This window comes from Nansenia antarctica, assembly GCF_963989245.1.
Source record: "Nansenia antarctica genome assembly, chromosome: 9".
Taxonomy (NCBI): Eukaryota; Metazoa; Chordata; class Actinopteri; order Argentiniformes; family Microstomatidae; genus Nansenia; species Nansenia antarctica.
In genome coordinates, this window is record NC_137679.1 from 29537527 (window position 1) to 29556127 (window position 18601).

Consider the following 18601-nt stretch of genomic DNA (forward strand, 5'->3'; position numbering starts at 1 on the left):
CTTCAACACAGATGATGTTGACACGTCTAGGATTCTGTCTCTGTGGAACTAATGAAGTTATCCATGGACAGAGTATCGACAGGCTCAGAATCAAACAGAATCTTTAATCTCGACAACTTCTTGACTTCTATGGATTGAGAGGGACAATGGAAAGCAGAAGACACAATCATACTTTCTGTAAAGTATTCCCCATTGGTACTTGGGACTGTAGCTGGAGTGACAGTAATACATTGTGTTGATGGCAATTGAAATTGCATGCTTGACTTAATTATGATAATTACATATCAACGCAAAAGCTTTGATGTATTCATCAAAAAGCACACATCAAAAGGTAAGGAACACAAATAAATCACAAGAAAAAATGTCCTCAAATCCAACTCCTTTGGCGTATGTTGACTGTCTATGCCAGTCATGTCAAAGTCAAATACACAGGGGGCCAAAATAAAAACAATGGTACAAGTGGAGGGCCGGGCTGGATCAATGTTTATTAAAACTCGCAATTATTGCACATATTGAACCAATACCAATAACACAGCCTATATTGCACTTAACATTAATCATTAAATTAGCCTAAGTAAAACAAGGAAAACGTTTTTTTTCCCTTCTTTTCTTTCACAGGTAAACAGCAAAATGTAATTTTCCTTCAAAGCTCAATGGCAAGATAAATGCAAAAATGAAACAGCATGCATTAAAAACAAATCAGTGGGCTGCTCTGATCCTCACCAATGACTGTCTTTTATAATAAAATTAGAAAAGTTAGTGCAAACTTGCTGACATACTCGGCGTTTCATTAGAGCAAAAGGCAGGGCTCGACATTGTGACTGTTTTGGTCGCATTTGCGAGTGAATATATTTCTGTGCGACTTGGAAATACATTCAATAGCACCAGTGCGACTAAAAGACTGCTGAACTACTGTCATGCGCAGTGTACATACAACTCTTCTACCTTCTGTAGCCTTTGTTCTGGGTTCATATTCTTGTATTTGTCTTTCTGTGCGTCTGTGTGTTTCGTTGATGTTTCATAGTGCCTTCTTAAGTTATATTCTTTCATAACAGACACGATGTCTCCACACACAAGACACATAGGCTTTCCTTTTACTTCGGTGAATATGTATTCTGCCTCCCACCTGTCTTGAAACCCCCTGTTTTCAGTGTCTACCTTTCTTTTTAGCCATTTTGGGGGAGAGGGAGATGAAAATTGACACGATGTTTAGGCCTCCACTGTCACCAGGGCTGGACTGGCCATCTGGCATTGGGCCGCGGTAGTTTTGGGCCGAGCCGACCGGCAAAATAAAAAATAAAATAAAAAAAGTTACCATTGAACGGCCCATAAATCGAAAGCTACCATTGAACGGCCCATAAATCAGGGGCAGCGGCCCATTGGTCAATTTTCGGTACGGACACTGGGCTGGCCCAATCAACAGAGAGGGGGGGGGGGGTCAGGGGTCACGCACGCACGCAGCACCAGACCTCCGTCTCAGTTTCGCGGTAGTTTTGGGCCGAGCCGGCCGGCAAAATAAATTTAGTTAGCCTGGATAGTTACTAGATTGATACTAAGAGAGATGGAGCGCAAAAGCACACTAAAACGGAAGGGAGGCTGGGAAAAACTTAGGGAGAAAAACTAAAAGAAACTCGAGGCAGATGCTGCCAAATGTGTAAACATTAGGGACATGTTTGCTGCACCCTCAAGTTTACCACAGCAGCAACAGCAACAGGTTGAATAGGAGGCTAGCAGGGAGGAGCGGGAGCAGGGTACAGATACAGAGGATAGAGAGGATACAGAAGAAGCGGGGCCGAGTCAGCCTGTAACCGTTGACCCGGTAAGGAAAATATAGGTAGCTGTGTAGGGGTGTAACGGATCGCCCCCCACGGTTCGGCACGCATGTGTACCGCGGATCAATTGCAAAATGTAACCAAGTAATAATATTACTTAATATTAGTTAATATCCCTTGTAAATCACAATGTAGAGTTGCCATGAAAAGATAGACGCGACAGTTGCGTGCTTTGTTTTACTCTAAAGCGCAATGATAGGTTGATAATGGAAAAAAAAATCTAGAACAACAAGGCTGCGTTCGTAAATTCGCTCTGGAATCTGATCACTGAGTACACTGGTCTACTTGCACTGGTACCATTGCTTACTGTATGTAGTCGTCTTTGTAGTGGTTTGGGGGAATACTACAGTTTGTCATATGACTGTACAGCACAGTATATAAGACGAGTATATAAGGCAAGTATTTTTGTGCTGGTGGGTGTGGTCCGACCGATTGGGGTGGGCCTGTCTGGGCCAAAAATGCCAGGGCCTAATTTTTGTCCCAGTCCAGCCCTGACTGTCACTGTGCTGCTGCTGCTCATGACGAGTACTGAAGTGAAGAGAAGACGCGGGATCTCGCTCGCTCGCGGGCACTCGGTACGCGCCACTCGCAGTGCATCTTGGGACTTGTAGTATTATGGTGCTGCGGGCACATAATACTGCAGGCCGGTTTTAATAGTAATTAAATATCATCCCGCGGGCAAGAGAGAACTCATTCACGGGCCTGATCTGGCCCGCGGGCCTTGACTTTGACACATGTGGTCTATGCCAACATTGATGAGGAATCAAATCTGTCTGTCAGCCTGTATAAATACAATGTGTGATTCGAATGGAACATTGTAACAAGCTGTGATTAAAACTGTATGTTGATACATGAATAAGATGTCATTAGATGCCAAACATGCTCAATGGATGACGGTTATTATATGAAGGGGATCATGTCCAGTTCAAATATACAGTATACGGTAGACGGTTTTAGATTAAGAAAAAGTGCATGAGTAGAGTACAAGGGAGACACCTTATATGCTTGGATATTAAGTGAACACTTGGAGAATAGAAACATGTTCATTGATGTTTTGTTTTTTTGTAATTAAAAAAACAACATACACAAAATGTACAGGAAATTGCAGGAACTATTATACATAGGAACACAATTATTATGTGTACAACTGGAAACCCTATGGTTACCCTAACCCTAACCCTAACCTTAACCCTAACCCTAACCCTAAATGTGGCCTAACTAATTAATGCAAGTGCAATTCAAAATGGAATAATTAATAACTGTGATTTACCGTGGGTTAGGATAACAATTCAAACGTGTCCGGATAGGGGAGAGGACAGGGAATCCAAAACCATTTGAATGGTGTCGATCCTACACTCCTATCACGGTCGACACAGCTTCATCCAGGAAGCGGTTCTCTGAGCAGCAGCGTCGCTTACGGCCGAATATCTCCGCGTCACAATGGGTTATAATTCCAATACATATGCGTAATCTGCTCTATTCAGACATTAATCTGCTCTATTCATACATTAATCTGCTCTGTTCAGACATTAATCTGCTCTATTCAGACATTAATCTGCTCTATTCAGACATTAATCTGCTCTATTCAGAAATTAATCTGCTCTATTCAGACATTAATCTGCTCTATTCAGACGTTTTAGTTGATCTACAATATGTCTTTGTATTCATGTATAATGTTCATTATCACTTTGTTTAAGGCCTGATATTGGCCATCGATTGCTACTGTCTGGATATATTGTTTGAATAAAAACACCTGAGGAAACTCTTTGTTTTGTCACAGTTGTATCCATGATGCACTTTCTTTAACCAATGCATACAATTTCAAATGTTGGGCCGCTACCCACACGTTTAGCTGTGTTGCTCATTCCACAAATGCATGATCCTTACAAGTCATACCTCGTTGTAAAAGTGACTAATCAGGCTTTCTCCATGATCTCCATGATCCATGATCACAATAGCATGCTGAACACTCTAAAAATTGAATGGAGTCTCAGTCATGTACCGTTAACGAGATAGAATACGAAAAGCATATTTATGGTACCTCGTAAAACGCTCATCAGGGGGGGGGGGGCCGTCGCTTATGGACGAATATCTCAGCGTCACAATGGGTTATAATTCCAAAGTAAAATTTCCCATGATCACAATAGCATGCTAAACAAACTGAACTTTGAATGGAGTCATAGTCATGTACCATTAACGAGATATAATACGAAAAGCATATTTTTCAATGTCGCTCAAAACCACACAGCAGGGGGGGGGGGGGGGGGGGGGACCCGCCTTTCTTAAATCAATAACTATTTTTTACTTTGATTTCGATAATAATAGTCCATGAGTGAAGTGATCAAAATCACAAGGACAACATACTAATCTTTAAATGGAGTCTGTAGGTTATACCGTTACCGAGTTATGAATTCATAATGCTTATGAATATGATTTTGGGAAATCCTTAACGGTTTTCATTGATTTTGAGATTTTTCGAGAAATCACTAACGGGGGGGGGAACCGGGTTTTGATGTTTAATAACTTTACAGTAAAATAGTTAATTACACAATTAAAGAGAATCGTAGGGCCGACCTTTTGCCCTCATTTGTGAGTTTCTACGACATTCCGTTTTATTACAGTAATCCGTTAAGCAAAAGTGGGAAATGCTTAACCAAATCGCAAAAATTATGAATGGGACCACGAAAAATCGTGGACTTAGAAATATTTCGAGAATTTTCCTGGTTCTCCTCTCTCTACCCCGGTGAGCTATAATATGAATCCGATCATAGGTGTTGAATTTGATCGAGATTTCAGCAGTCTAAAAAGGACTCTCTGGTTCTTTTTCCGGACTAAAGTCCATCGTGAACACCACGGTTCTTCTCTCTCTACCCCGGTCACGCTCTCTCATGACAGCCGCTTACAGAGCACCATCTACGGACTAAAGACCATCGTGAACACCACGGTTCTTCTCTCTCTACCCCGGTGACGCAAGTTAGTTATTATTATTGTTATTGGCCTAATTTAATTATTACTGTTATTGTTTTTATTGTTATTATGTATGCACAAACATAGTTTAATTAGTTGGTTGCAATAAAAGCCTATATTTTGGATTGATATCTCTACTGTATTTATTTGATTTCGTTTGACAAAAATATAGAACAAATATTTAATAATGTGTATATATATATATATATATATATATATATATATATATATATATATATATATATATATATATATATATATATCACTGGTGTTCTTTTAGGAATATAAGATTTTCAATTCCATCTAGAAAATGATCTATCTAAGGAGTTATATAAAATGCTGAGACAATACTATGACATTCATTTCCAAGACATCTTAAGACGCCAAAAAAAAAAAAAGAAAGAAGAAGAAGAGTCAAACTCTCATGCAGTACCACATAACGACACCTGGGGTCGCTTGACACAACGGCAGGCGGGGAACATAGGACCCTTTTTCGGAAGCGGGGAACATAGAACCCTTTTTCGGAAGCGGGGAACATAGAACCCTTTTTCGGAAGTGGGGAACCGGGGAACATAGAACCCGGGGAACATAGAACCCGGGGAATATAGGCATGCTCCCCGGTAGACCCAGGTTTGAATTCCTCCCATCATACTAATGTTCACAGCACTCCCACATCAAATGCCCCTCAATGCCTTTAAACTCATTGCTGCTCTCAGTAGTTGTGACCAGTCTAGTAGCGTTGCTCGATCGGTACCCCTTCTGTTTCTGCCCTCTAAAAAGTAGGCTCCATCATCTGTCTCTCGCAAAGCCTAGAGTCAACATCACGCCCAGTAAGCCTGCTTGCCATTCTGCGAGGGGGAAGAGCAGTGTTAGAGATTCACAGGTGCTTTTAAGCTTTCATCTCTGTACTGTGATTACATACTCTTGAGGGAGCATCTATTGAAATTGTTTTGTCCTTCAAGAACTTTTTCTCTTTTGAAATACGAAAACAAAGGATCAGGACCTGTGAGTGTTCAAAAAACCAGTGGAATACCAATATTTATACCGATATTTATATACCGATAAATGGATCACCGGTTGATCTACGATGACAAGACATTTCAGGGGAAAACGGTTCAACATTGAACACGCTTTCAAACCATGTTTTTATTGATGGGCAACCTTTTTATATGTTTGTATTACTGCATGGATGTTGTTAGGTGCTGTCAATGCCAGTGCTGTCAGTTTTCTCAATGTTGACTAATTATAACTAATTTCCTGTTAAATGCAGACATCCATAGGACATTGATCAATATCGTTTTCTCTTTTGAAGCTGTATTGCGCTTTTTCATGATGAAATATGTAATCAAAGACTGATTTATTGTTTAAATGAACCAGGTCAATCTCCATTGCCCACCAATGGCTTTAAGGAGTATTCCATAATTGACCATGGGAGACATGATCCACAGAATGTTAGAAATATGGCTGTTAAATCAGAGCAAGGAGTTAAAATGAGGAGTGTGTGATGGTGCTACTTTTCCTTTTTCCTCCTCTCATAGACTATGCGGAATGACACCTTTTCAAAGACTGATGTTGAAATACACTTTAACCCACGAGTAGACCATCATTTCCCCACCTGTTTATCAATAATGTCACATTGACAGAAAAGCAATTTTACGTAAATGAATACATGTCGGTTTAGGGGGAAGTTGCTGGAATGTACGTATAGCATAGGGATGGCATACCTACACAGAAAACAAATAGACAACAGATTTGTTGCAAGGCTCATCGTCAATCATGCTGCGATTACAAATCTGTGACCTATTGACTTTTCTTTGATTGTATTTGTGTAGGAAATTATGGCTTTCATTATGCGTTGTTTGAAAGCCTGTTCTGTAGATAGGTAGAATTACTAGGGGTTAGTGTGAATGTCAATGTTTATTACAAACCCTAACTGTTATCTGGCTTAGCTAGGTCAGTAAAATAAGGATGACATATCAACTTTCAACTCTCAATACACTATTAGCCGGTTATGACTATACTAGGCCTATACTTTTATTTCATATGACTCAAATATCAAATCATAACGCCAAAATTGTATCGAATGTTCATACAGCCACACTGCTGACAGCAGCTCATCATACATTATTGAATATATCACACTTTTTAAACCAAGTGATAAAGTTTCATAGACACGTCTTTCCTCCCTAGGTTTCCAAAGACTGTTTTATTGATCGCCAGCTCTCTCCATCCTAAATACACAATTTACTCCCCTGGGGAGAGACAAATGTACGGTTTCAAAATGTCTGTCATGAATTTTTCCTCCATGCTCAAGAAAACAGTGACATCCAGGTTATTGTAACGTGTATTGTATTGTAGAAACAGGCTGCAAGTCCTGAAATAGCCAATAATGAGATGGTTTACAAAGGCAAAGAGGTTTACACTAAGCAATCTGGATCTGAAAGAGTTTCTCATTACTGTCTTGTCACATTAAAATAACTCCTATTTTCCCCAAAGAAAATGGGATATAATCTGCCAACCTTGAGGAGTGACTGTGAGTCTGCATCCACGTGAATGGAACGTGGATCTTTTTATAGGGCGAACAAGGCATTTTGATTGCCATAAATCATCAAATCCACAGGAGTTGGAAGTGAGAGTGATTTAGAAATTATCTCATTATGCTACGTGTGACAGTCTTCCAGATTAGCAAAGCTCTGCCTCTGCATTTGGCCCTCTTCTCTCAGTGGATCAATCTACATTTCTAAGGTGAAATAGTGGTAGAGTCTAAAGAACCAGTCAGAGACAGAGACAGGACCAGATATGGAGTCTGATTTTGTAGTGTGACCGGATGCTCCCATCTCATCTCAGCTTGATTTAAATGCATAGGACAGAGTCTGCCTAAACACATCTACAGAGAAATTGTATTTGGTAACAACAGTTTCAGTTTGTATCAAAGACATTTGATTTGGAGTTTCAGTTTTCAGTGTCCATTACTCATTCTACCAAACTAATCCCCCAGATGCCCTCTGCCCCCTATCCCTGGCTCGTAAGATTTACAACTCCTCCGTGCAGGCATCTGGAATATAGGGGGCAGCGACACACATAGACTTTGAAGTAAAAAAAATGTTTCAAGGCTGGCATTTTCCTTCCTTAAATCCCATGACATTTCCTCCCAGCTCCTGAATGAGGGAATGAGAGTGACACAGAGAGGGGCCAACCAAATAAACCGCTCCCCGGGGCTGAAGCCACTAATCTGTAATTTAATTTCAAGCGGGTGTCTGGGCCATGAGGACACACTGCAAGGTCAAGGGCTACTGTACAGAGAGAGAAGGAGAGAGAGAGAGAGAGAAAGAGAGAGAGAGAGAAGCACATTTGGAGGCACAGCCTGGGGTTTGATCAACAGTCTCATCCAGCTTAGGAGGAATAGTGTGTGTGTGTGTGTGTGTGTGTGTGTGTGTGTGTGTGTGTGTAGGCCCTCTCCCGCTTCTTAGGCAGTCTGTGTTTGGAACACTGCAATACACCACGTACTCCGCATATGACAGTAACAAACAATCACCAGAGGAAAATTCATTATTCAATACAAGAGAGATGTTTGGGATGACTGAGCAATGGCAAACAAAAAAGACAAACTCAGAAGAATGAGAGTAGCATAACTGGGGAGTAATACAAACACCTAAGAATGAGAGTAGAAGAATGAGAGTAGCATAACTGGGGAGCAAGACAAACACGTCCATGTAGATCTGCATGTAAATGAAATATTTGTATTACTTTTTTTTTCTTTACCATAATTCATGTTTTACTCATTATGTAGAACAGTCTAGTCTGCAGATAAATAAACCGAAAAAGAAGTGGAGGTTTTGGAATTTGAGCGGTGTGGCTAATCCTCTGGGTAAGGAGATATCGGTAATAAACTGGACCTCATTTTGCACACACCCACAGTGGACCTGGGGAACAGCTGGAGTAATCACCACTGACCACTGGGGTTCACAATGTCTCTTTAATGTACATAGGCACTGGGTTATTTCATGGACCACTTTGGCATTCATACGCATGGACATTTTTGGCACAAGGACTTGCTCAAGTACCTGTAAGAAGACAGTCAAATAACCTGTACAATCCCCCCTTTCTGAATTCTGAATTCATAAAACATTCCTTCGCACTGGCAGTTCGTGAGTAGCTGAGCTGAGAGTCCGTGTTCATTAAAAACAATTTCTTACATGGCTGTCAGGTCAGTGAGAGAACCAGGGGGGTATCCCACGCACCATTTGCAGTTTTTTGGAGCTTACCTGGCATTAAATTTAAATTCCCCCAAGTTATTGAATATAGGCGAGAGTGGCAGACACTGACAGGTACAAGTTACTCCACAGGCAGCCGTTAATTAGCCAGTCCAGGAGTAATGTGGGGAGCTGGGGTCCCTCTTTGGCAGGCAAGACACTGATGGCAGACTCTAGCTGGAGCATCTCTTAAACTCTTCCCTTCCGATAAGACATGAGATGAGGGGGGCCAGCTTTCTAATGCATAGTGGTGGTAGTGGGAAGTGTTGTTAGTCGGTTTTGAGGGAGCCTGTCAATTCCAATGCCCCTCAAATGGATGTTTCTCTTTAGCGTATTGCATAGAATATACTGTATATAGACTGCCTCTTGACAAACGTAGGCATTGCAGTGATCTTTGTTTGAAAGGAGGGGGAAGGGGAGAAGTGAGAGGATTTACTGTGATCGGATGTTGTGTTTGTGTCTTTGGATGGAAACCCAGGGGGAAAGTGCCGGTAGAAATGAGATGAAGGACTCATCTTCAGTGCAGAGAGGCTCTGACATTGTGTTGGGGACTAGGGAACCATGCAGTCACTCTGTAGATACGTAGATACTGTAGGTGCAGTGGGAGTAACAGCGGAACTTCACTCCGTCTCCTCTTTGCCCCTTACTCCTGAAAAACATAGAGGAAGAAAGAGAGAGAAAGAGAGTGAGATTATCACATACAGTAAAGCTGATACTGGACAACCACTTAAACCGTAAAGATAATTTTCAGTTCAAACTAATTTAATGTCTTGAATCAAATACAATTCTTACAAGACCACTGTTATAGTACATATTGACAATTGCATTAACAAAGATTACACAGTTCATCTGTCATCATTAGGCCCCAGTTAAAGTTGAATATTCCAAAATACCTGCATTCCTTTCTCTGATTTACCTGCAACATTGCGGCCATTATGTTTTATTTGATACTTTGTCAGTATCAAGGGTAAGTCACCAAACTTCTAATGGAGTCTACTCACTCTGGTCCCTCTAGACCACTTCACCCCACTGCTGCTAACGCCGCAAAATAAATTGTTCTACTTGCATCATTACACTGGTTGAAGAATTAACTCAGACGGAATTTAATTATGTCACACATGAAACCCTCGCAGTTCAAGATTTAAAAGGCACTATAGCTGTGTATAAGCATATAGGTGTGGTTTAGATACATAAATACATATAATACATAATTAGTCTATCAGCCATTCTTGAAAAAAAAAAAAACATTTTCAGTGCTCAAAAGCTGCTGTTTGTTATTGTTTCTCAGTGAGAAAATTCAAAGACACACACAAGAGAGAAAATATTATAAAACACAAACTTTGAGGGGGAAGTAATAATGTATGCTTCATGACATTTGGCAGTAGGCTACATGCTCTGTGTTCCATAAAGGCATAAAGGCTTGGGCTACACTTGACCAAATCTGTCATGCCTATAAAGCTCTGTTTGATTATGATGCAACTTGAATGGCTGAGAATGCAGAGAGAACAGATGCTGGGCCTTTCTCTGTACTGTCATTCTATTACTTTGGTTTGAGAAAATGGCTTCTGCCACAGTTGGTATGCCACCTCCCTTATGAACCTCTTCATCACTACTCATTATATCTAGTCACATGCACACGCACGCACACGCACACGCACACACACACACACACACACACACACACACACACACACTCACTCATCCACTCACTCACACACTCTTACATTCACACACACACACACACACACACACACACACACTCACACACACGCATAAGAGAGATCTAGATGAGCAGGGGAAAATTAATAATCCTATCCGGAGGGTGAGCGTGATAATGTTGTATTCTAACTCCTAGGAAGACAGATGACTTCTGCATCCACCCAACAGTCTCCTACAGTTCTCTGTCAACTCTCTGGTTCTGGGCAAACATATCCATATGTATTAAAGAGCATCTCACCATTTGAAAACTCACTTCGGTTGCTGCTGGTCTCCTCTCAGAGGGGCTTGCCTCGTAATCCATCATACAAATGAACTCAACACAATATTTTCACATCTTCGTGCAGTCGTCGGACTCAAATCTACTTTCAGATCCCCCTTTGGAGGTGCACAAAGCATACTTCGAACAAGAGGTCAATCGAACTAGTAGAGTCTGGGTAGTAGTGAAATAAAACATCAAAGCCTTATGCCTGATGCTGTGCAGAACGCCTGGGTGCCTATATTATTCTTATACAATGCTTACAAACCTCAAACTGACACATCTGGAACCTGATTCGGACATTAACACTGGCAGTTATGGTAGAAAATGTTCACACACCTGTAGTACCAACTAGTAACTTGGAAAGAAAGAAGACCCAAGCACAACAGTATCCACTCCAACTCCACATTCATTTACTGGATAAAGACAATTAAAAAAATGTTTCGGCTGACAGACCTTTGTCTGGCTTAACCTGATTGGACCAGCTGGCCAATCCAAACAATGAGAAAAGTCTGGACAAACAAAGTTTCTGACAGGCCAACCTTTTTTCCATCCAGGAAGTCTGTCCGCCATAGAATACAGGACAGGACCATTCTACCTATTAGTAGGTGGAGATGCACACTGACGGACAGTTTCATTTACAGCCAGTACAGGAGATGGCACACTGATTTACTCAGGCTATAGGAAGATTGTTCAGTTAAGAAGACACAGGGAGCACAGTGGGCCTCATTCTAATCAAGCACTGTAAATCCAACACTGCATTCATTTCTCTCCTCATTTGCATTGAAATGGAAGTGCCATATTTCATTCTCCTCCTTGGTAAGCGTCCACTTATTTATATATCTGTAGAACATCATACACAACGCCACAGGCCTGCTGCTTTTCTGACATTGACAGAAAGTACAATAATCTGAGTAATTACCAAAGACAGAACTGCAGGTAGGGGATTCAGAGAGTCAATATTCCCTCCCTGTGACAATAATATTAGCAACATTAATATTCCCTCCATATGCAGCTCAAGGTTTGGAACAACCTTGGAGAGGTTATTCCTGGTAATGTGGCTACAGCATTTCCTAGGAACTTTTGCAGGACAATGGTGCAATTGACGATTGCCTCAGGTCTATGGTGAAATATACCGTACAATACTGCACAGAAATATGCTTTGCATTGGTCTACACAACAGAATGCATTGACTTCACTGAAGGAATGTCTGAACACATCTCGTTTGTTAAGCACACCATGGTTTGCATAAGCGGCCTTGAAGAATACAACAGCCCTCTGCCAGAACAGAACCACTCCTGCACACGTCAATAACCGTAGGTCACAGAGGGACACAGCTTCACTGTTATCATCTCACTCCAGCATCATGCATACACACATAACATCTCATATGTACCTTTTACCCCTTTTTTCTATTATTTTGTCAGATCCCACCCCCCACTCTCCTTCCAGGCCCCCTGGTGTTAATTATAACGGTTATTTCCCCTGGAGCAAGCGCGAGCTGTGGAAGTGCATTAATCTTGATTCTCCGCTCTAGTACAAAGGCTCGTTTGAAGAGACTCCTGTGGTAAGGCCCAAAGGCAGGGTGATTCAGAGCCAGGAGAAGAGGAGAGGGAGAGGGAGAGAGAGAGGGAGAGGGAGAGGGTGAGGGAGAGGGTGAGGGAGAGGGAGAGGGAGAGGGAGAGGGAGAGGGAGAGGGAGAGGGAGAGGCAGAGGGAGAGGGAGAGGGAGAGGGGAGAGAAGGGAAGAAGAGTCACAGATTGCTACTGTGTTTACACTGGGAAACCAGGAAGCAAAGCATGGAAATCATTCATCCTTCCTGACTCGGTGCAGTTTAATCACTGTGATGAATATTTCAGCTGCCGCATGATGACATACGAAGTGACCATTGACTGATGTCAGTTGTTATTATTTATTTATTTGTTCCCTGATGGAGTATTGGGGTCAGTACTGTCATGGGTCCAATCCCCCAGCATTGAGTAATGGTGCGTGAGTGAGAACCTGTTGTGTTCGGGAGAACTGCGTTTCACACTGCACTGCATTTAAACCTGACCCATTTCTATGTGCCTTTGCTGTCTGTTCTCATTGCTCTACAATGCAATTGCCATGCTCCCCCAAGGCCAGACATGATATTCTCTGATGATATTCTTTCCTGCAATATTTTGATATAATCAAATTTAGACACACACACACACACACCACAGACACACTCACATGCACACACAGTACAGTGAGCCTCGTCCATGGATCCCCTACAGTAATTGGTGGGGAACCAATGGCAGAGAGTTAGAGAAGGCAGTGTTGCCTGGAAGTATGCTGCCTGTCTGTTAACCTAACGTGTCATTCACAGAGCCAGCACACTGACTCACTGACAGACATTTCTATCTGGCTGCCCTAGGATCTTATATTTAATTAACACAGGTCATTCAAGATATTCCATCCACCAAATGTAGCAGAGATTGTATTATGATTTGCCTGACAGGAGTTGTTTCAAGGCGGTATCAGGTCAAATAAGCAGTAATTGCATTGTCCTCACCATTGTGCACTTGAGTGACAGGATTCATCTGAGCCTCATTCATTTAAGCAGTCAAATAGATGTCTGGGTTGACAAAAAGTGTTCGAGGCATCGTTTTAAGTCGAAGAAAGAACCAAACTTTATGTGATTCAGAGAGTTTTTTCAAAAGCAACATTTCGATGTCCTTGATTTCTTGTAGATCATGTTTTGATTGTATGATCTTGGCCCCATTCTCCTCATTACACAATCTTGTTCTGCAGCAGGCAGGCACGACGCCCAGCCTGTCAACATCGCTGGAACACATGTCTTTAAGCTCCAGTTCCTTTCATTTGGAGCAACGCATGTTTACGCACGTACGCACGCACACCCGCATGCACGCACACACACAAACACACACACAAAGTGGAAAGATACTTCAGAAGGGTACACATACATACAAAGCTTCTAAATGTACACAACTAGCCTACTATGAATATTCCCATTGCAGTATGCTAACTCCTCACTATTTGCATTTCTGCCTTCTGTGATTCTCTTGATGTTCTGAATCTGAACATACGGTATCTATTTTATGAAATTCCCCCTGCTTACAATGGCTTGGCAATATGGAATTCATTTAGCGAGCCGGTGAAAAGAACAGTGTCTCAACTAAATTCAACAAGCTACGAGTGAATATTTGTAAATTGTGCAAATAGTTCCCTTTCTCCTGTAGTATGCGCTTGTGCACTCCACATGGATTTGAAAGCATTGGATTGGTCTAAGCATGGGCTGTCATACCAGTGTAGTCCTACAGTATATAAATACATGTGCTCCACAAGTGCATACTTCAGGAAGAAGGTGAAGCAATGGGATGGAGTATCAGTGTGTATCAGACACGCCCAGTGGAATATAAAGACTCCCTGTGGCCAATGAGAGAAACAACCACGCAGCAGGGTGCGGGGGGTCCGTCCGGCCAGCAGTGATGGGATGTGATGAATGCTCTGGACGAGTGCCTCACCATCCATGTAATTCAGGAGGATTGGGCGGCTAGGGGCTTCTGCAGCAGGCAGGCAGCAGAGACCTTGATCCCGGGAATATGAAGTGGTGTTGACAGGCAAGGCATGTGTTGTCTGTACAACACAGTACAGTCCAGTACATGGCCCAGCCCCAGTCCATGTCTCAACGATGGGACGACAGAAACAGCCTTCAGGATTCCTAACCCTTGATCACCTGATGTGCAGCGTACGGGCCGTATGAAGGCCAGTCAACCCCGACTGCACTGTCCTCCTCCCCAGGCTGGAGGGTGGGGGGAGGGGGCAGGGGTGGAGGGTGGGAAGAAGGGTGGAGAGGAGGAGGGGAGGGCTGTGGCGGAGAAGGAGTGGGTTGTGCAGGGAGGGGAGGAGAGAAGGGGTGAGAGATTGCTGTGTCGCGGATCACATGCAAAGCCCCTCATCTGCATGATGAGTAACCCATGGGGGTGGGGTGTGGGGGGAGGAGGTTTTAGGGTGTGGGGGGAGAGATTGCTGTGTTGTGGATCACATACACAGCCTCTCATCTGCGTGATGACTAACCCATGGTTGTTAATTGAGCCCAGCGGCGGTTGGTTTCAATAAGATTTCCCTCCCTGCATTTTTCGGGCAAAATAGGATGAAAAAGAGAGAGAGAGAGAGAGCTCGGAGGGGCCTGTGTCTCTCTGTCAAGAGGCAAACAGAGCAGAACTCCTAGTGTGTTCATTAGCTGTCATTGATCAGTGCACACGGCTGCTAGTGCAGAGGTATTAGGACTTTTCTTGTCATGAAAAATCATTATTACGGTAAAACGCACAGCTAGCACAGCATTTTACTCTTTATATTTCAATTTTCACTGCATTATTTTGATTTGTGTGCCAAGCCCCCTAAACAGCACTATATGTCCTGATTGCTGTGCAGCAAGCCTATCCATTCTCTATCGCCTACATATCAATAGAGAATGCACATACAGTATTTGCAATTTTTCTTGTTCTTACTGGTCATCATAGCTGGTGCTTACACTACTAGGAGAGATGCGTAACACTTTTATACACTATTATAACTCATTATAACCATGTATGATGCCTTATAATGGCTTTATAATACTGTATATCATAATTTGTTAATCCTAACCCCATTTTATTTCAACTAACAGAAAATGGCTTATAATAGCTGAATATATACATATATATGATCCTGAGCTATATTATAATAATAATAATAATAATAATAATAATAATAATAATAATAATAATAATAAAAAGAAGAATAACTTTTATTTGTATAGCACTTTTATATGTTGTATAATGCTCTATGAACAAGTTACAGTGTTACTGAGAGATGTGCAGTACTATATAGTATAACATTATACAGTACATGTATAAATACGCTGATAAATGGCTGAGACAATACGCTGAATGCAGAGACGTGAGAAGAGCGACTCCGTGTCTGACTCCACTCCCAGATAGCACCGCACCTCCCTGGAGAGAAACCAGCGTAAGTGTCCTGTCTGACATCATCAACGTCAGCCAGGCCTGTGCAGAGACAACAGATAGAGAACCTGAGGAGCGCCCTCCCCTCCTCTCCCCACACAAAACCCAAAGGTCATCGTCACACCAGGGGACCAGCTTAATCCACCAACATCTCTCTCTCTCCCCCCATCTCTTTCTCTCTCCCTCTCTCTCTCTCTCTCTCTCTCTCTCTCTCTCTCTCTCTCTCTCTCTCTCTCTCTCTCTCTCTCTCTCTCTCTCCCTCCCTCTCTCTCTTGAAGAGCCACAAAGCCTGCCTTTATAAAATAATAATTAAAAAAAGAGCTCAGAATGGGTTTCAATTTTTATATCTCACATTATTTCTCCCCTAGTTATCTCTTCCTCATTCCTTAAAGAAAAGGTCTGCTCCACTCAGAGTGATGTGCCATCTCTGCTCCCTAACACACCACTGAAGAAGCCTCTAGGCCAGCCTGCGCCTCTGTGTAAGACATAACAATGAGGAATATTCTTAGAGTGACAGTGCAGAGTTTAAGTGGATATATAGGCAGAATTAAATCAATATTTCAGAGCTCCACTGGAGAAGTGGGGGAAAGGGGCCATTATCTAGCACTAATTGTACCTATAGGGCCTGTCCTTTTAGACATATTTATATCTGCACTCTCATTGGAATTCATCTCTGGTCCATGGTGAGATGACCGGGCTCCAATTGAGAGGTTTTTTCTTTTCTTTTCATTATTCTCTTTGTGTCTGTCTGGCCTTCAATTAATTATCTTTTTATTCACTGATATGTTCCGATATGTGTGCTGTAGGTTATGGACAATAGGCGTCCTAGAGTCAAAACATAGCTCACTTGGTTTAGACATGGCTTGTTAGTGTGGTATGTTTGTTGTACATGCTATGCTACATGGCTAATGCAATCAGTAAGTGCTGCGACATAAGCTTGACAGGTATGGAGATGAGTCCACTAGGAGGCGAGGGTAGAGTCCTCGTTCACAATGAAGGACACTTCCCTCAATGACACCACTGAGTCTTCAGTGAGGAATTGCAGTACAGTACTGTATGCACTGTTTCAACCTCATTGGTTAATGTTTCAGAATGCACGCATTTATGCAAATACTCAGTAGGCTATGGCTGAGTATTTACCATGGCAACAGCCCAGAGTAGGTACAAAGAGGTGCAAATCTGTGAGTCGATTGCAGAGTTGCTGGCCTGCTGTACAGTAATGCAATACACTGGAGTAACGAAGCATAGCAAATCATAAATCACAAATAAACATATATATCAATAAAGCAGCGGTTTATGAAAACAAAATGTCCCATGACACTAAAACAAGATAATCAGATGCACTGACTTACGTTATTAAATAAGATATGCTGCACTCGGCATAAATGAGCTAATCGATACAAAACCTGCCGCACAAATATTAAAAGAATTGATCTATGGTGATTCAGCAGGGGGGTTAAGAGAGAGACAGAGGAGGGGGCTTGCAGGATATTGGCTAGCATTACGAGTGAACATGGAGGTCAGGCCGGCCATAGTAATGACAAATAACCTTAACTGTGACTCCTGGTGGCTCTACTTCATGTTTAGGGTAGTTACAGGGAATGACTTCCTCCTTCCTCCATCATAGTTTTCCCACTCTAGTCCGCCTAGTGCATATCTTTACGACTGTATCCAATCACTGTAAAATAAAACACAACATGCTGTAACTGTCCAGCCCCTGTAGGAAAGAGATATTCATATTTCATACCACTGAAACGCAAACGACTTTGCCTTTGGTTATGACGGCTAGGGTAACAATTGCAATTCGTGAAAAAATGCAATCAAAATGGATACATTGAAAAAGCTTTATGGTAAAATGTAGTGTCGGAAGCTGCCCAGTAACACAGCCATACTCTCTCTCTATTGGCTCTAGTGATGCTTCCCATTTCTCCACCCTTCTCCTGAAGAATGCACTTAACCACATGTTTGTTTGTTTATTTATGTGTTTGTTTGTTTGTTTGATTTAAACGGGAATGGATTGGTATAGGAGCCCATGCTCACACCAACCCTACGCATACTTCAGGAGAAGGGTGGAGAAATAGGACACAGTTTTGTTCTCGTCGTTGTAGTGTAAATCGCCAATATTCGCTCTCTTCCTGTGTCGTTATTACATTCTTATAGCTCTTTAAAGCGAACAATACTTCTCCTTTTCATTCTTTGTCTGATGACTACCAGGCGTAAAACACCATCATTTTCCTTTCATATTTGTACTGTAGATTACACTGAAATACCCTTGGACGCATTTTACTCTTCTGAATAGCAGACTGGAAACCCATGTTTACATAAGGTTCAGATATAGGAAAAATGTAGGATATTTATAGCATAGCATAGTGTACAGCACAGTGTTTATTGTATAGTAGATAGTGTACATAGCCTTTATTTATTTAAGTCAACCAGCTCTTTTCTCTTTTTTGTTTTTACCCTTGGCTCTCTTGTTTTTAGTCTTTTTTCCAAGCACCAGGGGAGCCCCCCCTCCTAAATTTCGTTGTACTGTACCTGTACTATATAAATGACAATAAAGACCATTCATTCATTCATTCATTC

The 18601-nt window shown here is 41.9% G+C and overlaps 1 protein-coding gene across 1 annotated transcript in view; it reads right to left on the bottom strand.

Annotated features, from left to right (window-relative positions):
• Window positions 1-8577: 8577 nt before the first annotated feature.
• The window catches only part of cd276 (CD276 molecule), a 68961-nt gene continuing 58937 nt past the window's right edge, over window positions 8578-18601 (bottom strand). The window contains exon 8 of the mRNA XM_080539971.1: window positions 8578-9701. The gene's annotated coding sequence lies outside the window, so the exon portion shown is untranslated. The remainder of the gene's footprint in view (window positions 9702-18601) is intronic.